Genomic DNA, 20,621 nt, shown 5'->3' with positions numbered 1-20,621 from the left:
TAGATTGTTAAGCACGTTGGCCTAAAGAGGAAAAAAAAGTTAGCTTGCGAGCCTCCTTTCCCGAATCTTAATTTGTGCTGCTGAAAGCGAACGGCTTGTCATTTCACTCTCTTTGCTTTACACGAGCACGGCTGAGTTCAGCCTCTTCCAAGGCACACAGGTGGCTCATTCACTGGGTGACTGCAGGTTCAGCTCCTTGGTGGCAGACTGGCACAGGCTGAGCCGCCAGGCTGAATAGCCTCAGGTGTAATCCTCACCTGCTTCTTTGCTGTTAAATCCCGAATGTTTTGATTTATTTTGCTTCCACTTCTATTTTTCTGAATGTCTTTTCAGCACTGGAAGGATTCAGTGCTAGAGGATTAGTCAGAGTGGGCCCTGTTTATAATGTGCATGCAGGAAGAGAGTAAGGAAGAAGTATTTCCACTTTCTTATGGCAACACAAGTCCAGAAACATGTTCATGAGTACATGGGCATACAGTTACATATGTGTACACACCCATCCAAGTACGGCACTGTATAGACATCACTGCACCTGCTTTCTGTTATCGTGCACAGAGTCAAAAGCTCTTTCTCTGTCTTTATTATGTGATAAAAGCAGGAGAAATAAATGCTGACGTACAAAGCCTACATGCCGGCACACCTGAGCTGCCGAGGGAGTGACTGAGCACATTTGATCTTTTCATGCTGTTTTTGTACTAACTGCTGCTTTGAAGTTTTGCTGTTTTGTGCATCTGAGCCCCTAAACAATGAACCGCAGTTGTGATTGTCTGGATCATGTCTGTCAGCGTGGGGGTTTTTGTGCTTGTGTTCAGAAGAGGAGGGGTCCGTGAAGGAGAGCAGGCTCCCTGCTCCAGCACATGGTGCCCAGACTAAACAACAAGATGAATGTTTCCTGAATTCGACTTGGCACAGAGACACCCCCCAATCTACCCATGCGGCTGAACTCTAAAAAGACTCGCATGCCTAGCTGGAACAAATGTATTTGAAAGAAAATTGCGGAGTTACAGTAGCCTTATTGTTGAAACGATCTATGTAAACACCTCTGAGCAGAATCCGCTTTAATCTGCCAAACTTACGGTAGTTTGGTTTATTATTTTCCCCATTGCAGTGCTGTGATTTTTCATTTTACCATCATACAAAGTGGTTTAGATCATCTATGTTTGTCTCATAATCCAGAAATCGTAATGTTTATCCTCTGAATGAAATGCTTTCTTTTTATTCCAGTGCAAAGTTTTACCTTAATAGCAGATTATAAGAGGTACAAAGTCGAAGTGCTTGCGCGGTGCCTGAGTTGTCTAAGGACTTCCACACCCCGCATGGTGTTACCATCTTGTGATGATAGAACTGTTAACAGCGCCAACAAAAGCTCAGTGTGCTGCTGTCAACCTGTCCCCTCCCACACATCACCTTTCACCTCACTGCTCTGCACCCCCCCCCCCCCCCCCCCCCCCACACACACACACACATCACACCTCTACTCTTTCTTATTTCACTCAGAGGCTGGAAAGAGCTGGGGATGCATGGGGCTGGGCAGCTATAGTGAAACTGTGAATTGGAGGTTGGCACCGTGAGAGCGCATACAGTACACTGAAAACCTTTGGCAGGCTATGGTAAAGGGAACTTGCTGTGGAGACCAAGCTTTGAGGTCTGTGACGGGCTGAGCCTCATTGCGGTTTATAACAACAAGCTGTTGGATTTGGAGAGAAAGTTCCAGACACGCCCCCCAGCTCTCAGTCAACACAGCCAACCCCCTTTTTACCCATGCCTGAAAAAGTGTATTTGTCTCAGTAAGACTGAAGCTGGCAGCCCCCACTGTGCATTTTCCTTCCTATCCTATCCTCCCTCCACCTTCGCTCTTTTAGCTCATAGTTTGCGTCTCCCAAACTCTTCTTCTCGTGACTGAGGAGAGCCCAGCTCCAGATAGTGGCAAGAGGTTAAAAAACCTTAGTCATGAGGGATCACACACATACATAGACAGACGTCTACATGTGACAAGCCCCTGCCAAACAATCGCTGCTGGCTCAGAGAGAGTAGGTGGGCGGAGGGGCAGCGGTAGTTTCTTGGAAGGCCTGATTGGAGCATAAACAGCAGCCCAGGAAGTCTAACAGAAAGAGAGAGAGGGAGAGAGCAAGAGACGGAGGGAGGGAGGGATCAGTGGAAGTGTAGATCTACCGGGAGAGAGCAAAAAGTTTTGGGACTGAGGCAGTGTGTTAGTTTGTGTCACTCTGGGTGAGTGTGAAGAAAAAAAGACTTGGTTATCAGGACATACTTTACCACAGCCTACCAGAAAGAAAAGGTGAGTAGCTACATCTTGCACAAGAGCACACGCCTCTCTTACACCGATACATAAACGCTCACGGGACTATAAACTCCCATCTTCATCAGTTTTTCCATCCATAGATTCAGATTGGTGCACTGTAAGGCAGACATCCCTGCACTGTGAGAGAAGATGGCACGCTGTTACTGTTGCATGCAGTGTCATTTAAATTTCCAGACAGTTTTTTGGAGTTGCATTCACTATGGTGTTCTTGATGTGTGTGTGTGTGTGTGTGTGTGTGTGTGTGTGTGTGTGTGTGTGTGTGTGTGTGTGTGTGTGTGTGTGTGTGTGTGCTGCCTGCTGATGGTTTCCCCTGGCTCCGAAAGCTGCTTGTTTTCCATAGCTGTTTTCTTTTCTTTTTTTTGCTGTGCCTTGAACCGCAGCCAACCATTCAGTGTGTGAAGCAAAAAAAAGAGAGAAAAAAGGGGGAGACCATCTAATGTGTGTGTGGCTGTGTCTAATTAAGCTGTTGGAGGGAGAAGAGTGGTGAGGGTCAAACCATGAGAGGGTGAACTTGGAAAAACAGCGCTGTCCCTCTTATAAAACACATCCCTTGCACAAACTATCAGTTACATTAATTGTCTGGGATCAGAACTTAGAATAAACTAACAAGTTTTCTTAATCTTCTAAAATTCATCTGCCTTTTGAGATCACACAGAAATTTAATCTGTATCATCAAAGTGGCTGTTTGGGGATCAGCTTTAGTGCAGATTTTGTGATGCTGTTTGGTCACGTCAAGCGGATCGCAACATTTCCCATGCTGCTGCTTCTCTCCTCTCAAAGGGAACATCAGTATATATCTTGCGACCTTTAAGTTGCTGTGCTCTTCACACTACATACAGTAGATGTATTAACTAGGGAAAACAGTGAACTACTACTTTTTACAGTTTGTCACTAATCTTAAAGTTGAGTCGAATTTGAAGCATTTTACTGTCTTAACAGGCCTATATTTTCCTGTCTGGATCTCTTCAGCACTGTGGGAATTGCATTAACTTTTTTCCACTGCTGAGTAGATTAGCATCTGGAAAAGACTGGTCTGCCCAATCCTAGGCAAATGGGGAAAAAAATGAGAGTTAATTTCACAGATTTTCACATGCAACTGTGTAATCTCTATTTTTATTACCATAAAGTCACACGATAACTAATCAGAAGTTCTTCTTCTTTTGTTGTTGTTTTTGACAGATAAAGAAACCCTCAGTTGTGCTTTGTATTTAATCCCTAAGCCATATTGGTCCTTTAAGTTCCATCATCTACTTTTTACCACTCAGATGTTTAGTGATGGGTGTGATTTGTTTTGTCTCTCACCAATAAATACATCAGCTTCCCTCAGTCCGCAGGCGGGGAAGGTAAACGGGTCAGAGAGACAAATGAGCTCGCACACTCGCACCCCTTTACAGTGCCCCTAAACCTCATCTTTCATCGCTCGTTTTGGCACTTTCACAACGTTAGACTGTCTCTCACAAGTTTTTATCGCCGCTTTGCTGATGTAGCAAGTTGTCAGTTTCTCACAAGACCAGAGGAAACCGTTATTAACGGGAAGGCAGGGGTTTGGCTGCCAGTATAATTCTACCAAGCTATTCGTCTAAGTGATAGCATATGAGGTGCAGTGATTTTGGCAGTGTTTTTACAAGCAAAGGCACACAGTAGCTCCTGACCGTAGGCCTCCATTTGTCAAATATCATTAAGAGAGACTAAGGTTAGGACACGAGCACTTGATTACTTGGCTGGACTAGTCTGTTACATCAGTATCCAGACATAACACTGCAGATCTGAATCTCTACAGGAGATCAGGTATTAACCTGACCAAATGTATTAGCTGATTCAAATCTGGGGAAGTAAAGTTTGACGGCTTCCATGAGCTAGGGGGAAACACACCTGGGCCAGCGGCATGTGGCCAAGCAGCAGTGAGGCCAGTGGGGGTGGATGGGGTGAGAGGCCTAACCAGGTGTTTCTCTGCACTGTCATCCTTCGCTGGGCCTCAAGCCAGCTCACGCCACGTCTCATTGAGCTTCAAGGTTTGATCAAAACTCATTAGAGAGCTTTCATTCTAGCTCCCATTGGTGGGTGAGTTATGGATGCGATAGAAACACACCCACGTAGTGGAGATCACCAAAGTGTTGGTGAAAAAGAAAGAATGATCGTGAAAGAGAGTAGAAATGGTGCTAATGCATATTTTTCTAAACTTTAGACCTCATTGTGATCTGGTCACATGGGGGATATTTTTATGGACAGGGAGCTGCAGTTGTTCACTCTAAGAAATAGAGAAATGGAGAGTTTTATTTAGTAACCCAAGTCAAACTTGTGACTTGCTGACTTTTTTGTTGTCAGATTAAAAATTCCCAGGTGAAAGTGAAACCTTGTAGCCATCTTGGGTTTTTGAAACCACATGTTATTATGACATTATAACTCAGAGGTCAAGAACACGACATCCTTACACTTAAGTCAATCACAGAGAAACCCCAGTCTAACACATACTTTCCTTTATCATCTATTTGACTGTGAATTTGACTATAATTTGCTAAATTTACATCATAATTACAACAAGAATTAAAAGAGTCAGTAAACTAGGGTTGAAACCATTAACTCAAGAAATTCTTAATAAGATCACAAAGCAAGTGATCGTTAGAGGCGTGTCATGTCCTCCATGAACCTCCGCTGTGGTCTTCCTCTTTTTCTCCTCCCTGACAACACCATCTTTGACATCTCTTATCTAATATATCCACTGTCTCTTCTCTGCACATGTCCAAGCCATCTCAGCCTTGCTTTTCTAACTTTGTTTCTTATTTTGTCCATCCTGGTCACTCCCAGCGAATATTTTAGCGTTTTCAATCCCAGCATCCTGCACTTCAGCCTGTCTCTTTGTTATCAGCCAGCCCTCTCTCTTTACCAGTCATGGTCCCTAAATTTAAAGGCCCTGCTCTCACTTCCACATTCCTTCCTTTCCTTCTCTCTCGCTGCCTAAGAACACACCTTCCCATCTCCTGTTCTTTTGTCTTTGACCAACAGTAGCGCACTTTCCTCCAGCACACGGCTGGCCAACAGCACCGGAGGTGGTTGTTGTTAACTTGACAGATGTTACACCAGGCCATCCTGATGATACAATGTACGTGTATATAATTTGGATTGACCCTTTAGAGCTAAATGTTCTAGTTTTTGTTATTCAAACCAAGCTAATCTCAATCTAATTCTTGGTATTAAAGTTGATAGAAAGCTTCATTTCTCTGGGACTGTGTCCACTGCTCGTGTAACATCCACAGTATAAAACTTTTTTTATTTTAGTCATTATGCTTTAAGACTTTGACTGAGGCAGATTACATTCTCAATTAGCTGCGAGTAACATATCTCATCTTGCAGGAAGATTTTCTATCAGTTCAGCAGCTTAGACCAGAAGCTGTCCTTATGGCCAAAACATCTTGAGTCTAATAGAGGTGGGGATTATAAGAAGGTGTTATCACACAGAATCTCTGTCATGTTAATTGACTTCTACTTGTTGTAAATTAACCTCATTGTAAGCCAAATAATTTTCAGTAGAATAGTTAAAGGTGCTCTTTGAAAATCTTTCTTCTTCTTTTTTTTTAAATTCCTGCAGTAGCTGTAAGATAGTATAAAAACACCTTATCTTGCCGTTCTTTAAAGCGCCAGAAGATATGTCATTTTTTATGCATTCCTCTTAGTCACAAGTAAAAGGCGGCTGGTAATGGCAACATTTTAATAGAGAAATGTGACAAACCAGCAGAAAATGATTTAATAAGGCAGCAATGTGTAGTTCGCCTAACAATGATTCATTAACACCAGCCTTTTAAGTTTTTTTTCCTCATTTCTTTACACTCTTTGATATTATAATAGGTCTGGCTTGATGGTTTTTAGCCTTATAACATTTCTAAAGCTTTAGAGAGATGCATAGTTAAGCCACAAATAAAAATCTTGAGATGTGACCACACAGAGAAAACAGGAGTGGTATGGCAAATATCTTCTCAGTCTGTTATTGCGGCGCTATGGGCAATGGTAGAGGTCACTTATGTGGGCGGCTTCTATGCCAGGGATTATCCACAGAGGGAAATAATAGACTTGTAGTGACGTCAGATGCTTGTGGAGCTAACGGAGACTTTGCCAAGATAGAAAACTAAGTTCGTATGTACCGTGAGTCTACATGCAGGGAGGATCTTAGATCAAATTGGGCTTAGAGTAAGAGGGCAGCTATAAAACACCTGGCAACTGGTAAATACAGGTTTTGCTTCTTTTTTTTAAGGCTGGCTTATTTGCCTTAACTCGATGGGGACAGCTGAAGAGACGCAGGGCTTACCATTCACTCAGTGAAGCCATTTTGTTGAACATCCTCTTCCTTTGGCAACAACGAGAAGGGGGTAGATAGAGGTGGGACACAGTGCCGCCGACAGTTGCTGTTAAATGCCCTTTTCTCCCAATGTAAACACCTACGCCTGTCCCATCCATCTCCTCTGTTAGTCACTTGGTTTGACATAGTGCCTCCCACAACACACAAGAACATCCCCGGGTTTTTTTTCTCCTTCTGTTCAGTACCAAGCATGCTTTGTGTACACATGAAAAGGAGTTGTATGTTTTTATCTACAGGGTCTGGTCTCCGTGCGAATTAACCTTGGGACCAAACTTATGTCAGAAATAGATGAAATGCAAAAAATGTACTGATAATTAGAATTTTGTCTCTAATTGGCAACCTACAAATGCCCTAGAGTGTAAGGTTTGTCAGACTTTATTCGCTAACATCATTCTCACTCTTTAAAAGCATATAAAGCATTCAAGGTTTTCTGTCCTCATAAAGCGTTTTTTTAAGGAAAGTATGAATTTGAGTTTTAAAGCTGCCTAATCCTAATAAATATGGATGAGACTTCTGTCCACCACCCTGTTTAACAACTTGCAGTGTCTTGCCCTTGTCCCTCAGATGTTGGCTTTCTATTGTTTTCCATTGACCCAATTGACTGCTCACTAATGACGCCATTATGGTGGCACGATTTTATAATTACCCCTCTGCCTGACAAACTCGGTGCACTTTCGTTTAGCTATGGTCCACATTACGAAGCGCCAATCTCTGTAAATATATTCGGTAAAGCCTGTGACACACAGGATGTTTTTGTTAAGCTGGGATATTCTAGGAACAGTGGCTAAGTGAGCTCTGGAGCTGGAAGTTTTGAGGAAACCTGTCCTCTATCTGGACATGGTCTGTTTGAAGAACTCCATCCTGCTCTTGACTGATAAATAGGCGGCACCATGTAAATACTGGAAAGAGGCCCGGCAGTATCAAATAAAAGCATTCCAGTCAAAAAGTAAGGACAGTTGTGCAGAGAGAGTTGAGCGAGTTTCTATTTTTCACTGTGTCTGGCTACGTGAAGGCACAGAATCAAGTCCGTATACTCTGAGGACTTTATTTAAGTAGTAGAAGGATTATACAAGCGTGACACTGCTTAACTTTAAATCCACATTGCATTTCAGGACAGATTTTGTCACACGTACTAAGCATAGCCAGTTTTGTGGCTGTTTTCTGTTTGTATCTAACCAACTGTTTTCCACGCTCGTGTGGCAACATTAGTTTGTTCATTGGTGGGCCGACCAATTTAGGTGACACTCGAATATCTCACAAGTTTTTGATGTATATGTCACTGCCATTAAGCTTAAACCAGACATACTTCTTCCTCAGAGCAGGAATCTCGATTCTGGAGATGCTCTTTCTTTAACATCCTTTCCTTGTGATGTGCTGTAGTGGACACCTTTGTTTTTCTCTAGTTGTCTTGTCATCATATCCAATACTGTGATACATATTTGTATGTATGCAACATCAATACTCACTTTCTCTTCTTTACTCTTAAATGTTCACTTGTCAGCCATTGTCAATGTGATCACCGAAAGATTTGTAAATAGCTAATGCTGGCCAATAGAATGAGCCTGTTTCCTGATTGATGCTTGTTTCCTGTTTAGCAGAGCTAAATTTCAATTTCAATTGAGTTAGGTGTGGCAAACGTTTGATTTACTAAGTCAAAGTTTGGAAATCTTGACTAATGGATGGCAAACAATGTGGCAGCAGTTACTGTTGTAAATCCTATGTCTTTTTGTCCAATCATACCAGCAACTTCACAGTGTTTTGTATTGAAATGTAAATTTAAAAAAGAAAAAAGAAAGAAAAAAAACCCGTGTGACGTCATCCCCGAGCTGCTGCTTTGTGAGTTGTTGTTCTTTCGAAACAAATCCCATGAAAACACCAAAACCAGCAACAGTCAGTTTGTAGTTGCAGCAGTCAGTCCTCTAAACATGCTTAGCATCTCTGCGGCATTCATCCTCAAAGCCTTTTCATTCTTATTTTAGCTTTTTATAAATGTCACTTTTAGCAAACAGGAGTAAATGGTGCATTTGTCGGGGATAGGTTTCAGCTGACGCTTTAGTGAGCTTGCTTGTATCAATAGCAATAAGAGCCCACATTCGCCCTAACAGAGAGCATGTCAGCCACCGCAGCTTGTACAGTTAGTTTCTTCTAGTGAAGATTTTATAGACAAAACAAGAAGTGCAAGATAGGGATTAATAAGTAAGACTTTGGCCACGTAGGCTAAATGAGCATTAGTGAAATCTATTTGTTGTTGCGTTTGGTCTTGGGATCTGTTAACAATACTGATACATACAATATTTCCAAAGGCTCTTTGTATAAGAACATTTTCAGTTCCCTCCATATTTCCTGGACCAAGCTCTGCCAGTGAGCTATTCCACCCCAGGCTCCCCTCAGAGTAATAAAAGCCATCTTGTAAAACTTGACATTTTCAATGTCTGAGTAAGTATTATACCTTTCTACTCCACCTCAGTGCCCTGAATGAGCTCTATAATATTATTACTTTTAATAAAAGCAGCTGCTTTCCCTAGGGTGAGAATATTTTAGTAATATTTTTCCATCTTTATTGCTGAAAATCACAATAGCCTTTAGGTATGCTTCAATTTTAGCTTGCCAAGTAGTGGGAAGGCTCTGGTTTGACTTTTTAAGTTCAAAAGCTCAAGATGAGTGCCTGTGTATTCTGAAGCTCATCTTTACTCACCATCTCCGCAATATAGAGCAGTCACAGGGTCTACCAGCCTATTATTACATTCTCCTTAAAAGCTATGGTGGAAAATATGGCTAGCTGTTGGTTTTCTTGGATTTTCCATTCACTCAAGATCCCAATCTGCTTTTACCTAAAATCCAAGGCCAAGAACATTCCTCAGAGCATTTCCATTAGTTTATATAAAAGGCCGGAAGAGCTAAAAACTGCATCTTTACACACACACACACACACACGTTCACCCACACAGCAACTCTCTCCTTGCGCCTTTTATCACCATTTTCTTAGCACTTTGTTTCGAAGTTTCCTTCCCGTCCGGGTTTCCTTTCACAAGCATGTGCATCCTTCCCCGGCAGCAGCACAACAATGCCCTGCTTCATTTCAGCTCTCCAAGATCTGAGACGACTGGAGCCAATGAGCGGCAAGGCACATGCAAAAGCCATTAGCTAGTTGATGATGGTGGTAAGCCGCAGAGGCATCACAAAAACAATCGTCCCAGAATGTACATTTTGTGTTGAAACCCGGCACGCTGCCTGTTCAGCCAGCGGAACACCAATAACGAAACAAGCCTTTGAAAAGGAGGGTTGTGCCTCACATCCCTCGTTCACATGCTGAGCGATCAATTCATATTTGGCTTTGTGTGAATTAAAGCAAAAGTTCCTAAGTGTCTGCACAGTCTGACAGATGCCTGCCATGGTTGTGGAACACTTTTATTATTAGCCGCATCCCATTTGGCCTCTCAATGCTCAGCTCAGGCAGTTTGATTGAGGACTCTCTCTGGAGCAGCAGAACGACTTAATTACAGTCGCGATCTCAATCTGAATTTACTGGGAGTGCATTCATAATGCATGTCTTACTTAGTATCAGTGGCCCCAGTTAGAGCAAACCAATGATCATGTCACCATGCAGATGTGCAACCTTATGTCAACAACTGAACATCAGGGTTGTAAGGGAGGTTGACGTTCATAACGGAATAATCAGTAGATTTTTTGCATTAATAGCTGCAGTGTAGGAGATTTTAATGACAAATATTATGAGAAATGCCCCTCAAAATGCAACTGGGCATGCTTGTATCCAGGATCTATTTAATATATATTTCTCTAAAAATTCCATTTTACTTTATTTCACACTATTTTTAGATAAAAATAAAGGTTCGATGTAGAGAACATTTCATTTTGGAAGTCTAAAACATTTTCTGAACTTAACTAGCAAAATCGAGCAAAAACTAGGACAATAAAGTTGGCAGACTGAACCCTATTAAAAACTCATATACAGGAAAGTTCAAGCTTCCCAGAAGCTGTTCTAAGTCTCTAGAGATTTCTTCATTGATAATTGCATCCTGCAACCTAGAGCAATTTCTGGCAGTTTAGCCACTAAATGTTCCTCTATCTTCCCCAGATGGTTGTTGTGCATTTTATTGCTGGGCAGGTGGGGAACAGTGAGGTTGTCATAGCCATTTCCCCAAGAAAACAGCTGCTCAGTGCTTGTTGAGTTGCAGGGTGGGGTCACAGCTCCACAACAGTGTTGCCAGTGGCTCTATATTTGCATGTTCAGACTTGAAACAAAAGATCTGCACATTATTTGGCTCCAAGGAATAATGTCATTTTAAAACAGTTATACAAAAGGAACATTTGATCCAAAGAATCTTCCTCAGGCCTCATTCAAGAAGTTTGCAGGTCTTCCTCTTTTTTAGCAACACATTGTGTTTTTACTCAGGAACCAAAGAAAAACCCCAAACAAATGTTTGCCTGGATGTGCACACATCATGAAACCTTAAAAAAAAAAAAAAAAAAAAAAAAAAAAAAAATATATATAAATATATATATATATATATATATGTGTGTGTATATGTGTGTATTCAGTATTACTCTCTGTCAGGCTTATGAAATTAAATGACTTAAGCTTTTGCAAATCCAGAAAATGTTGTTCTGTATTTTTGGGATTTGGAATTATGTTGTTGTAATCTCAGAATCAAAGATGTATCCGTGTCACCAGAGGAAATTTTGGACTTTGGACTCTTTGGACTATTTCGAGTACAATTTCTAAGGCGCAGCTGACAGCTGCATGCTTCACACTTGATGGCTACACTTAGAGTTCAACTTCAGCTTTTTTTCTGATGAAATCTGTCATGATGATCGGAAGGACACATACAAAAAAGAAAAAAAATATCAACTGATCCATTTAAACATCTTTAGTGCTTTGCAATCGGTGGTCCGTGAGCCTGCAGTATGTACAGTATCACTTCCATGGGGGTTATGTGTTACACAGTATGCCCCAGTAAGCTGGATTCTGCGCTGCTTTGATCAGGGTAGAGTCCCCTCACTAATCTGCTTGAGTTCTGGATGTTTGCCCAGGACACACGTACACACATACAAACACTCTCACAAATTGTGATTAAAAAAACAGATGTGAAGTCAAGCCAAAAAGAAGGAATAGTCTGAAAAAAATCAAATGGGGACAAAGTGACATAACACTCGGATAGCTGACTGCACATTTGCACGTACTTACAGTATGTGCCAGTTTAGGTTACTTAGATTTGATTTAAGGTTCACTACATAACATTATAGCACTGTGTCCATTCATCTAAGAGTACAGACTAGTCTCATGCTTTGTATTTACAGAGGCTATAACTAGGATCTAATGACATAATGCACACCTGGGGGTTTTTTAAAGTCTTTACTCACACTCAGCTGGAATAAAACTGGCATGATCTTTGATCCATATTTTAATTACAGCTGCGGGACACAGACAGGATTAGGAAGTGTAAATGCTTCTGTCATTGTTCCTTGTCCTTTTAGCAGCCGTTTAAAATCTCTTAATTGCTCTGGGCTTAACTGCAAATCTCCGTGTCCTGTATTTAAGCACTAATAAACAGGTGGGAAAAGATGTTATCTGGCTAAAGCCGATGAGCTGAAATGGAGTGATCAAATAGTGAGGCTGGAAAGGGGAATGAGAAAGAAGAAATGGGAGAAAGGAGTTAGGCAAGGAAAGAGGAAAGGGGTTCTACTTGACTGTTTGCTATGGCCCTCCCTGCATTACATCACTGAGATGCTTCGGCACTGATGACATTGTTGAGCTGAGGAGAGGGTTGGTCCTGGAGATGATGTCATTAATAACCAATCAGGGGACTTGGGGGTGGTGGATGGTGGTAGGGTCTGGCTAGCTCCTTAGGCTGAAATATAAAGATCTCTGAAAATGTCTTTTCCCCCCTCCTCAAATCATCGAGCCTTTGTGTCCGGCGCACTTTTCCTGAGGTTATTTTTAGGCCTGTGTTAAAAATAATTTATATCAGAGGCTGTTTCTGCTGCTGCCACAGAGCGAAGGAGCGAACTGCAGTGGACTCTGCTGAAGAAGACAGACACGTTAATATAGTCTTAAAGGATTTAGCGTGAAACAAATTAATAGTAAATGAAGTAACTGTTTTGTGTCTGTCTTCTGGGACAGATGAGTGCCGTGCTGCACTCTTTTCTTGCTGGTGAGGCTTTTGATTCCCAGAAAAATTTGAGATGAGGCGGCGCACGCTTGTAGCTACACTGTTAAGCTACTTTTGGTGTGGCCCTTATTTACAGACTAGCTCGGATTCTCGGCCTGTTTTGGGCAGTGCCGCACATATTAAGCACCAACATATGATTAATAAAAAAGCGGTTATGATGTAAATACTAGCAATTCATTTGGAGTTGACACTTTGGCTTCCTAAGAAATCTAAATTCATACTCTGTAGCTTGAGCTTTTAGGTCTGTTTTGGTCTTTGCTGCCTCCTGAAGTGTCTCTTTAGCTGTGAAGTGCTCTGCTATGTCCACCAAGTACTTTCTAATTTTGTCAGTGTTTTGCTTGCTGCTGTAAAGGGAGCATCTAATCTGTTTATCCACGAATTTCCCATGGAAACAGATTTGAAACAAAGCAACAGGAACGCTGAAATCCCAGAACACTAAAGTTGCTGTCTGTGAAACCAAAACAGATGACTGAAAGTCTTAAAGCCCCTTTGTGAGTTCATCGCTAGGAGTGATAGCTTGCACGTTGTATGAAGTCATTGATCAGAGCACAGTTGAAAATCATTCGATGAGTAACCATCTTCACTTTGCCCATTGCGACTTTTTAAAGTTTTTATACTGTACAAGATGACACGATGAAGGTCACAGGCCAAAACATGTTAGTTAGGTAATAAAGCTGTTCTTTATACTAAAAGTGGAGCTTGTAGTATAAAGCTTTGACCTCTGTAGTGTCCAGTTGCTACAATCGCCTATTGTGCCAACAGTGTGAGCACTCAGGGAGTTTAATATAGTATCAAATCAGATTTAAATACAAATTACTTTCACTGTTGGGGTAAACTAATCACTGGCTGAGAAGCCTTTGCTCCCGTGACCTCATCCCAGCTTTTGCTTGTCACCACACTGTGGGAAAACTATTAAACTTTGCAGGCACTCACTTTTCTCCTGCTCTGCCATGGGAAAGCAACAGCATTTCATCATCCTGCAACCACACTACAATAAAGCTTGTGTTGTTTCTTTTCTTACTTCACCTCTCAGTTGACCACCTGAACTTTTGTGATTCCACAAAGCAAAAAGAAAGTCTCCTCTTTCAACTACTGAAAATATTTACAATATGTTTTCTGTGGTAAAGCAAAAAACTATATATCTTCAAAATGACCATTTTAGTGAGGGGGGAGAATGCACTTAGCCTACAGCATTACGGTTAAATCACCCTTTGTGCATTAAGGAATTCTCTCCGTCTCAGTGGTTGGGTCTTCCAGCCTCAGTACCTTCTGTTCCAGAGAGGTTTAAGCCTGGAGTCAGTCCACCACCTGACTGAAACACATATACATACATCAATACAGGAACACACAGCCACAAACACGCAACACATGGACAGCAGGCAGCAGGTTTTACAGATAACGTCTGGGACAGAGGCACTAGTGTTCTCTGGATCTCAGAGTGACTCCCCCTCCAACGGCCCGTTTCATATACCACCAGCACCTGCATCACTTATCAGCTCGAACAGCACTCACCTCTCCAGAGTAGAAACCCTTTGCAGCTATTCAGCTTCACACAAGCTGGGACGGCACCGTGGTGCAGAGGCCAACTCACAGTGCGGAGATTCCTGGTTTGGATCTCCTGGCTAGCTGTGGATGCTCTGTGTGGAGTTTGCATGTTCTCCCAGGGGCTCTCTGGCTTTCCTTCAGGTGCTTCGTCCTAGCCTGCATGCTGTACGGCACTCCGCAAGTGCAGTTAAGAAAAGGGACAGATTGCTCAAATTCAGTCAGATTAAAACTACCTTTGTAATCTGCATTTTTAAAATGTCGGTTAGAAACAACTTTTAACGCCGGTTATGCCCTGCTAGCATGAGTGAAAAACGGAGGAGAGATATGCAGGGCAGAGGGGGAAAGTGAGGAGCATACGACTGGCTGGTTGCAAAAGTCTGGGCCCTAAGCTGCTTATCACTATGAAGAGAGTCAATTGCAGTGCAATCACTTTTTAATAAACTTGAGAGAGAGCTGGCATATTGAAAGGCGTATTTAAATGGATGCCATGTGCTCTCATTTGTTTAGGACTTTGCTGTACTCTAACTAGTGTATCTTCATCTGTCTTAAAATCTGTCTGAGTCCATCTTTTATATATATATATATATATATATATATATATATATATATATATAATGCGTGTGTGTGTGTTTGTGCTAATATGCTTGTGTGAGCTTTTGTATGCAAAAGTCACACATGCATTTCTGCTGTGTGCACTTAATGGGTAAATGTGTTGACGTGGAAAACTTGCCAAAACAGATAAGAGATACCTTATCACCAAGCACACAGTGTGAGAGAGGCCTGACAATTTGACTTTTTATCACTTCATGCATTTAAACTTGCTGCATCACTTATGAACACTCTGTAGGCAGACTGGGCATATGTGGCGAAGTTATCATGAGATGCCCAGAATTCAGCAGAGAAATTACATCTCTCTGTGTCAGGAGAAAAATCAGCAATGTAAGATTTTCATGGAAAAGCTGATAAAGAATAAAATTCACATGCAATGAAAGGGCATGGAAAGTGGCGTAAGTTCCTTGCCAGTGAGGTATAGCTATGTCAAAACATATTGAAACCCAGAGATCGAATCTGTGCTGCTTTTCGGATGATACCGAGCTCCAGTCACAATTGGTAGGGTATTAAACAGATGAGTCACGCTGGGGATCGGTTGCCGTTCAATTAACTGCAATGAAATATTTTCTACCCCAGCGCACTCGTATCTCTTTATCCAGGAAGAGAGTTCAAGACAGGATAGTCTCCGGAGATTCGGATACAAAGGAAGGATGACTCGAGATTCAAAAGAAAAAAGTTCCCTCAGACAGGCAACAAGAGGTAGCATATACCTCCCCTCTGACTCATGGGTAGTTGTCCTCCTCCCAGTCGCAGCTGTTCTCAGCGTCTCCCCATCCCTCACCCTTGGGACGCCACCAGCCTCACCGTTGGCCCAGAGACTGTTGTCACGGGAGACAAGCAGATATCTGAGCCAGTGGCTAGGTTGACTTACACCTACTCTGGCCAGGAGTTAATGAAGTGTGCACGCTGCTGGCGTTTCCTGGCAAACATATGTGCCTACACATTTATAATTGTGCACACAGGCACTCTAACAAACACACCAGTTCATTAAGCAGCTCTTACTGTCTTAGTTAATAAATGACAAAGACAGTATTATCAAACCTGTTTCCTTGTGGGTGCTTGAAAAGCTACACAAACACGCAGTCTTCTTCCTGTTCTCTCCGTCTCATGCTCAGGCACATGTAGGCGCTGTCATTTTCTCCTAATCATTACTCAGCATCCCAGGCGCATGTTCAAGAGCACCCCCTGGTGTGAAGAAAATGCAGGGCATCTTAAAAGTTACCACAACATATTTAGTTAGAGAAGTTTCTTTCTTGCTTTGAAGTAGTCCAGGGCTGATGTCTGTTAGAAAGTTGTAGCAGGTGGATGTGCCCATGAATGCAGCTTGCCAGTGAACACAGTTGTTAGTTTGAGCTGTCCTCTGAATGCTTTAGACGGCGTTATCTGAACTAATAGGCGTCCTCTTTCCATGGCTCTTTTCCTGGCCTTCCCTCCCCTCTTGTTTGCTTTATTAGATGGACAAGAAGTAACAAAATGTGTGTGTGTTATCAAGGATTTCATCAGGTCTCAAGTATTATTTCATTTCACAAGAAACTAAGACCATGTCCTGCTTATGTCATAGACTATGGCTCTGCTCACACCATGTACTGAGATGCGTTTTGCAGTGATCCGATCACAAATGAGCAGCTCTAAGTGTCGATGAAGAGTCTCAGTACTTCACACTTGATTTTTTAAATTTGTCTCGGGCCACATGGTATGTTTATCTGATTGCAACCAAATACTACTCAGAATTTAGATTACAAAAGAGATTACAAGCGTTTTTCAACAGCTGTCCACTTATTCGTCGGATTACCCACGATGCATGTTGATGTCAGACCTGACCTGAGTTTAATTTTATTGAAGCTGTAGTCCATTGAGATGCCATTGACTCTGCACTTCAGTTAAAGATCTGCAAGTCTCATCCACCACTTGCGATAAGCCATTCCACTTCAAGGTAGTGTCTAAGCAGTAAAATCGGTTTGCCATGCTTCATTGAGTCCAGCTACAGCAATAAGCTTTACTTGAACGTTCTCAGCATATCCAGTTTGATAAATATGTATTTAACCATCACTTTGCAATGCTAAGCTGTCACATTCTCTGCTCTTCCATAACCGTTTTCACATCACATCCACTTTACCACACTGCTGCTACTTTTCCCAGCGCTGACAGCCACATACACACGAGACCAAATGTCTGTAACTCATATCTTTTGGCCGACTGCCTGTCAGGTTGGCAGGCCTGTCTGTTTATATGGCTTCAGCAGAGTGGAAAGTCTGGAAAGGCCAGAGTATCTGACTACGTACACTCAAATGCACACGACATCCACAGCGTCTGTATCTGTGCATACCTATGTGCATATATCTTAATTGAAAGAGAAAATTGTGATCGGGGCGCGCGCCGCGGAAGTTTGAGTATCTGCTCGTTTGAGCTGAGACAGATGTTGTGGTGGTCTTGGCTAAGAGCAATGGTCATTACTAGTGACAGGGCAGCTGGGATATGCCTCATTAGGTGCGAGATAGCGATGGGAACAAGTGTGGGAGGGTTGAGGGGGAAAAAATGACAGAAAGGCAGAAAATGTAAAGAAAATAGAAAAATAACTTATATTATATTTCTAAATAGAGGAATCTATTTAGGAATATCTTTGTAAGTTGTAATATGTTTATGTCATATGCAGTGTTTAAATCCTCCACAATGGAGTGGACTGTTTTATATTCTTAATGGGAAGGATAGCCAGAGACATTTGGAAAACACTGCTGTTTATTTACTGTAGGGTGCAATATGACAGGCCCAGTGTCCCGTATGGACACCACAGCTATGGGTGAATGCGCTTCTGCACACAGAGGCTTTGTGGAGCACTCCTGATTTAACAAGTCACGTAAACAAAGGCAAAGGAAGAAAGAGGATTGTATTACACTAGAAGGGGAGCAACAAAAACAACACATGCATACGATAAAATTATGGGATAAAAATTTAAGTTCTAATAAGTCATGAATTCCAGCTAGATCGCAAGGTTTTCTTTCAAATATAACAGCCCGTTGTTCTCTGCAGATTGGTGTCATCCTGACCTGAAAATGATATAATCAACCCCTTGAATCAAAACAACAGCCCACTCAGCCACAGGATTTTCAAGGGAAGGTTTTTGAGTCACTTTCTTCACAGAGCCTCTCTGATTGGTGGGTAGTTTCCTTGAGTCTTAAGCTACACTGGAAGTGGCGTTCCTCCTTATGGAAATAGTCTATCTGGCCCTTTCTCTGTATCAGAAATCATTTTGCATGTGTTGATTTGCCGGACAAGTTTTCGTTTTTCTGCCTCGTATCTGTAAAAAGTGAAACAGATACCCACACAGGAAGTCAGATATCCCCTGCATGCGAATGCTTGAATGCCTGCGTTTGTGTTCATATGAGTTAGTTTCGAGAAATGTTGCAGAGCTGCATTGCAAAGGGGTTTTATAATTCTTTGTCACTTACCTCCACAGAAACAGCTTATCTATCAGATCAGCAATCAGCGAGATTTCACTGTAGAAACTGGTTTATTTTCAGAAGGTCACCTCCAATGGCACTCGCATTAGCCCGTCACTGCAGCTTGGCAGTGTCAGTGTGCAGCTCTGGCTGTGGGTGGAGGACGGTAATGTGATAAGTGGAGGACATGGAATCAGCTGGTCTTAACAGAAAAGGTAAAAGTGATAGGAAAGCAAATGGAAAAACAAAATTTTAGTTTTGACAATAACTATTTGGACTGTTTAATTTAATTTCCAGTACCGTGTAAAAGTCTTTAGCATCCTATTTATTTCTTTTTATTTTGCTAGGAAAATGGGAAGTAGTCTATAGAATGGTACAGTTTGTACTTAACAGCCTGAACTCTCTTAGACAAGCTTTCTTGTAAATTCTTTAAGTAGTCTTCAGGAATAGTTCTCCAGGCTTCTTGAAGGACATTCAAAGCTCTTACTTGAATATATGGGTGCTTTTTGTCCTGTTCATTGTCAAGATGATCCCATATTGCTTCAGTAATCTTGAGGTCCATGCTTAAGGCTAGTCTAGGACTGAGAGTGTTCCAGTGTATGTTTTTGTTTCCAGGTATGCTTCTACTTCATTCGCAGTGTGTTTGGTATTACTGTCATGCTGAAAAATGAAGCCATTCTGAATCAGATGTATTCTAGATAGCATTGCTGTCTGGTGGATCAAATCTGATGGTGCTTTTCTGCTTTGATAATTCCATCAGTTTATACAATACCTCCAAGACCATTAGTTGAAGCCACGACAGAGCCTCCACCTGCCACTTCTTTTTTTGGCCTCCTAAAATACACTTTTATGTCTGTCAGACTTGTTTTTGGTATTTGTCATCTAAAGAAATGGAAAGTGTTTTTGAGACAGGTTGCTAATAACAAAGTGCCTGAAGATGCAATTTAAATTTGGTTCTTTGCTAAGATGTCTGTCATGTGTAGACAAAACACTGGTTTATTCCTTTAGCATGGTGCCGTTTTTATGCTTGAATGATTGATAGGTCAATGTTAAGTGACTTAAAAATATTCCTTTCAACATGGTCAGGTACAAAGGCTGGACTGAGCATGAATGAAGAAGCAGCCAAAGTCTAAAAAATAACTTTGAAAGACCAGTCTCGGTCTTTGGGAGCAAACTGTAAAAAGATGAAGAATGGCTTTTGAACTGTGCTGTATATCAATACGTTCATATTTCAGGTCACTGCCACGGTAAAAAAAAAAAAAAAAAAGAAGAAGAGAGAGAGTTAGCCATAGCTAGTTGCCTACCAGATCTCTATCAGTACATTTAATTTAAAACCAAAAGGTTAAAACTCTAACAGGATGACATAAGGGGTAAAGTAAAATAAATAAAATCACAAAATACATTAGGATTCAGACTTAATGTTCAGAATTTGTGCAAAAGAAGAAGAAAAAATGAAATAAATGAACCCAGGAGATGTCGAGGTAAAACATTTGTCTTGCCAGTGGCTGAATGAGAAGTCAGAGGAATTCATGCATGTGTGTGCAAAATTTTATATTAGGCCAACTGGCTAACAGATGACACAGCACTGTTATCCCTCACCACTAGCATGGTTAAAAATTTAAAGTGGGTCATAATCATTACACCCTGAAGGCAGTGTTTATTCAAACAAGGATTTTTTTTGTCTCTGTAATAGTCTTAATGACTTGTTAAAATGGATATTATTACAACATTAGGAGCCCGACTTACTGTAATCATATTTAAATGAGATCCTCTGTGTATGCATGGCTCAGTTCCACATGAAGGATTAACTGATATTCTAACTCTGATAAGTTTTACATAATAAAAATGCTTTCAGATACTCGACAGTGGACCAGAGCGGTTACGTGCATCACCAGTCATGTCTTTAGGGCATTTCTACATGAACCCTACTTTTATTGCACACAACAGGGCTTTGTATCTAACTGCGTAGTTATGGGATAGTAATAGTAGGGGAGAGTGGGAGTGTGCACAGGGATACATTCCTCCATAAATACGTGACGGCGAGAAAGTAACTGCAGTAACAGTGGGACGCCCCTGCTCCTTGTAAGACCTGGTGTTCATGCACAAGTGCTTCGTGTTGTCTTTCAACTGAGAGGGCCATCATTTAGTCAACATGGCAGCTGTGA

At 41.6% G+C, this 20,621-nt stretch overlaps 1 protein-coding gene across 14 annotated transcripts in view; it reads left to right on the top strand.

The window, feature by feature from the left end:
- The window catches only part of kiaa1217 (KIAA1217 ortholog), a 126,343-nt gene that overhangs the window by 51,863 nt on the left and 53,859 nt on the right, over positions 1-20,621 (top strand). Inside the window, exon 1 of one of the 14 annotated variants that reach the window (XM_086306405.1) lies at positions 2,149-2,296. The exons of the other annotated variants lie outside the window; for them this stretch is intronic. The gene's annotated coding sequence lies outside the window, so the exon portion shown is untranslated. Of the gene's footprint in view, positions 1-2,148; positions 2,297-20,621 lie in introns of those variants that run through there. 14 annotated transcript variants of the gene reach the window in all.

The sequence above is a fragment of the Aulonocara sp. 'chitande type north' Nkhata Bay genome, linkage group LG9, assembly GCF_057382095.1.
Source record: "Aulonocara sp. 'chitande type north' Nkhata Bay isolate Kocher_YH1m ecotype deep benthic linkage group LG9, A_spYH_male_GT1.1, whole genome shotgun sequence".
Classification (NCBI taxonomy): domain Eukaryota; kingdom Metazoa; phylum Chordata; class Actinopteri; order Cichliformes; family Cichlidae; genus Aulonocara; species Aulonocara sp. 'chitande type north' Nkhata Bay.
The sequence above is the reverse complement of the archived record's forward strand: the minus strand, read 5'-3'. Positions and strand labels throughout refer to the sequence as shown.